Genomic DNA, 5,227 nt, shown 5'->3' on the forward strand with positions numbered 1-5,227 from the left:
GGAAATAATAAGCATTATATCCAAATATTGGCTATAAACTATACATCATGATCTACAAGAGTATTTATCTTAGCAGCTGATGGCTTTAATGTGGTAGGTGTTGGATTAGTCTGGCATCATGATCATGTTCAACCTGACATATTTCACTACAACTTTTAACTCCTTTAAGAAACATCTTAAGACGTTTCTATTTGTTCAGGCTTTTCCTTGATTTTCTGGAACTCCTGTGTTGTTCTCAGTATTATCTTGATCTTTCAAGTATATACTTTTTTGAGTATTGTTTTGATTGTTAAAGCGCTTTGTGACCCTGGTCTGGAAAAACGCTATATAAATAAATATTACTTACTTACTTACCTACAACTTTGAGTGAAAAGTAAATGATGAAAATGATAAATAATCCTTCCTATAATGTCAATGTCTGGTCAAAAGCTGTTGTATCAATCACAAAATACTGTTAAACTGTTTGGACTTTGCCAAAATAAATAATTTAAAGGTGATGGAAGCTGGTTGAACAGTATCTGTTCGTCTTTATCGCTCTCTCGCACATGTCTTCTGAGCGAGTGCTGTCGAAACGTCATTCTGAAAGGCAGGAGCCCCCGAATCAATCGAAGCCACGGGCTAATATCAGCTGAAGTCTGAGCTCCCCAAATTGAAGGAATCTAAAAAAGATGCTGCTTGTCGATAATACAACAGATAAATATCACCAACAGCAAAAGGACACAGGAAACACAATTAACTGGGGAATCACAGACTGCAGGAGGCTATTCTCCGGAAACAGCGTGGAGACAATTCAGCTGAGAAAATAAGCAGCGGTGCTTTGCTGAATATTATAGTCAACTCTGAGGAGCTTCCCACGCAGTCCTCCGTGTAATAAACAAAGGTCATAAAAAGTTTTACTCTAACTTTTAGTTGTAACATTTGGAGATGAAGCCATGAAGTGACATTTATTAACTAATTGTTTACAACACCTAAAATGTTTGTCCTCTTACGGGTCACTCTTGTCAGAATTAATTAAGTGTTGCATACTTTTATTAAAAACAGCACAGGTCTAAAAGTCATTCGTTTGAGTCTATAAAAATAAGCAAGTCAACTGTCACTAGAGATGGGTTAATGGGGTGAATTCCCTTTTACTCTGTCCATTGTTGGAAAAAAAAAATACATTTAGATACTTTAACAATACATTTTCTAAACTGTCTTTTTCACTGCATGTCTAAAATAGAACTACAAATCCAGCTATTTTGGTTTGCTGTGTTTTAGTTTAGAATGAAAACATATGACACAATCATAGAGGAACAACATCAACAATGACTAAACACGAAATGAAGGTTTCATTGTGACAGTTCACTACCATTCTACTTTGCGAGTACTGTATTTCCAACATGAAAAATTATCCATTTAAATAATAGAGGATAACTCATTGTTTTAAAAATAGTCTCCTTTAAAAAAGAATAAAGGATTAACCATTATAAATGCGTTCCGCTATCGTCTCGGCCCATGTCGCTTTTCTTCACCATCGCTTTTCTTTATCACGACAGCAAACCATAACAGCTAAGTGTGCACTTCAATTCAAGCCCCTGCGATCAACAAAACAAATGATCCACAAAAAAGCAATTTCATCAGCTGATAAAGACCAAGTTTTCTATTATACATTAAAAGCAAATTCTTTACAACAAAGAAAAATCATTTATTTTCATCCAACAAGTGAGTGACAAGTCTGCAATACCCTTTCAAACGAAAGAACCTCTCAGGGACGTTTGTGTAAATCTTGAGGGAGATACCTACAAGTTGATGTCCTGACATTACCAAGAGTAAATCCCTGAGACAAGGAGAGATGAGGTGTTCAGTTGTCAATCTATGGCTCATTTTCCAGTGTACATTTTAAAGGCAGCGCTACCATCCAATGCTACATTCATAAATGTGCTGTTCCCTCGTCATAGTGACAAGTTTCACACAAAGCAAACTTGGGTTTCTATTAAAATATTCATCCTCATATCGACAAACAAAAACAGCTATTGGCAGTGTTTGCCCAAGGGCAACGGGCTGGAAACACAGCAGCGTCTTATGCCAAGCAGAGTGGAGAAATCCAATCGGAGGATTTCAAAAAAAAAAAATCCTGTCTGTGAGCTGTATCTACTTCAGTTGCATGTGCAATGTTTCTGCAGCCCCCCTGTTGCTTCTCCATGTTTGTGTGATTTAGTTTGCGTGGGTGTTCTCATCTCTCAGAGCTGAAAAAGGGACTGCATGTTGCTCAATATTTATTACGGATTCTCTTCAGTAGGCTGAACAATTCAACACAACTTTTCGCTTTGTACACACTAATGGGGTGGTGCACACACCTGCACGCCGCCGCCTGCCTCAGTGATGATGAGAAAAAGCGTATGAGGCAAATCTATGAAGATAAAACGGGTGCGTAAGTTCAACAAACCTGTGACGTGAGATCTGAACTCACGGTATAAATATGCATGTGCACAGAAACCACAAGGCTCATATGCGTAATTGAGGATTAGTATTCGTAAAAAAAACATGAAAATAAACCTTGACGATAGTTTCCAAGTTTACGAGTTCAAGTTGCTAAACACAACCTCTTAAATCTGCTTTTGTGAGTCACTTATTTGTTTTGTACCTCATTTACCGCCAAAATGGGGGCATAAGTATCTTATATATCTTATCTGTATTTTTATGTGCAATTATGTAACTCCATATCTGTACATGTAAACCTACTTAGAGTGCCATCTAGTGGCCTGTCAATCTGTATCAAGATACAGCACCAGCTGCCTCACGGGGTCTCATCAACCCATCACTACCTCTAGCCTTATGGACCAGCTGCCCACCCTTCGAGCCTCAGAGGAGGAAGTGCAGGTGCCTGGCTGGAAGGTTAATGAACTCTCTCAGCTGCAAGCTAGAGCCTTGATGGTTTTATCTAATATCAAAGTCTGGTTCGAGCTGATAATAAATAGGTAGGTAGATAGAAAAACACGGTTTCATGGAAGAAAGCTTAAAATAACTAGAAATGGTCTTTTCAGTCAAACATGTGTGTCAAAGATGCTTTACTGTCCATTTGTTGCTTCTGGTGCACCTTGACTATTATAATGGCATCACAACGTGTTTTAAGAATCGAAGAGAGCAACAAAGCTAATGTTTGAAAACTCATTGATCTTCCAGCAGGACAATCAATGCACTAAACTTGTATAAAACAACTAGACGAGTACCTGGGAGTCCACCTGGATCACAGCAAATGGTGGTGTACAGAAAGGGTCACAGCACGCTCTACTTCCTGAGGAGGCTGAGGTCTTTCGATGTGAGCAGTCAAATGTTTCACATTTTTTTTATCAATTTGTCGTAGCTAGTGCCATTTTGTTTGGGGTTGTGTGATCAGTAAATGTGTGTCTGCGATGGGGAAAAGTGTGGATTCTCTGAGGGCAGTGCTAGAGAAAAGGATGAAGGCTCTTATCCAGAGTAACCCTTGACACCCTCTGCATGACACTATGGCGGCTCAGAAGAGTAACCTCAGCAACAGGCTCCTCTCCATGCACTGCAGAACGGAACGATTAAAGACATCCTTTGTTCCTTCTCCCATAAGATGCTACAATCTTTTATGCCTAACATGCCACTTTTCATTTTTGCTGGCAGCTTTTGAATTATTTATTTGTCTTTTTACATCTATTTTGTATGTATTTATTGTGTTGTTGTTTTTATTTGATTGTTTTTACATTCGTTTGTGGATGTTTTTATGGATGGATGTGTTACTGCTGCTGGACAAATAAATTTCTCCTCCATGGAATCAACAAAGTATCGATCTATCTATCTATCTATCTATCTATCTATCTATCTATCTATCTATCTATCTATCTATCTATCTAAAACAAGCTGGAGAGCTTTGAAATAATGCAACACCACCTTACACATGTGAGGCGATCAAAAACAGCAGTTGTGAGAAGGCAACCTTGAAATCTGAACGACCTGGAACAATTCACAAACACAAATACATAAACCTCATTATTCCCCAAATGGGAAATTAAAGACACATTAGAAATCGAGACAATTCAAAAGAGAACATACAATAAAAAATAAAATGAAAAACCACCTACAATTGGCTAAAAGATAAATCAAGTTTTTATGTTTGCGACTATTTAAGTTGTTAAGTTAAGTTAAGTTATCAACGATGGGAATTATCTTTAATGGAGCTAATGATTTCATACGCCATTGTGGTTCACCATCTCAATGAAGGACTGGTTCAACTCTACCCACTGAGCAGGACAACTTTAAAGTGAAAGTGACGCAAGTGTTGAAATAATCTCTCATTTCAAGCTCAAGGGTGAGGGACAGAAACAGAGCTTCACCCTCAGACTGATTTCATTTTTTATTTATTAATGGGGTTTTTTCAGTTGAACGTGTATTAAATGTAGTAGAATTATTAGGACACCGAGGCTTTCTTTTCTTATGGATATCACGCCATAGCCGCATAGTGTATGAACCATTATAACGGTCCCCTGCTGCCATCTAGCGACGCCTTTACAGACATGAGTCACATTGTCAACCAAAACCTAATCCATCATTTACTACTATCGATTAATCAAATCCTGTAAAACTAAATTCACGGGTAACTGTTACACTGATATTCCATCAAATATGTTTCCATGAAACCCACGATTGACAGCACGACCGACACCCATCGGTTTCCAAAAGCGAGCATGTACTGTATATACATCATAATACAGATGATGTGGACAAATAAACATCAACTTGAGAACAAAAGCTTCGCATTATGCGTGGAAGTTGAGTGATGACCACAATTGAACTAAACTTGTATAACAAATTGGCAACACATTTTGGCAAACAACCATTTTACCTTACGTCTTTAAGAAAACAAGAATAGATGAAAAATTGAGTTGAAGATCATCATTATCATGGATTTATAGCATTTAGCATTTGAAGAAGAGCAAGACTCCACTTTTAGGAATACTTTTCTTCTGTAGTCATGGTGATTCACTTGATGTTTGATTTTTGCTATGATCAGACAACGATACGTTTAAGAGCTGTGGAAGATTTTCCATTCACATTGGATCAGGATATTATCTTCAGATTTTATGAATATTTATGTTAAGATAACGCAGACAAATCAAACTTAATTCAAGGAACAATGTGAGACTAAAGTGTTTATTTCAAAATAGATGAATCAAGATTCAATTTACAAATGATTTATCACTCGGTTGTCGGATATCTCAAA

Source organism: Callionymus lyra, chromosome 10 (genome assembly GCF_982586985.1).
Source record: "Callionymus lyra chromosome 10, fCalLyr1.hap1.1, whole genome shotgun sequence".
Lineage (NCBI taxonomy): Eukaryota > Metazoa > Chordata > Actinopteri > Syngnathiformes > Callionymidae > Callionymus > Callionymus lyra.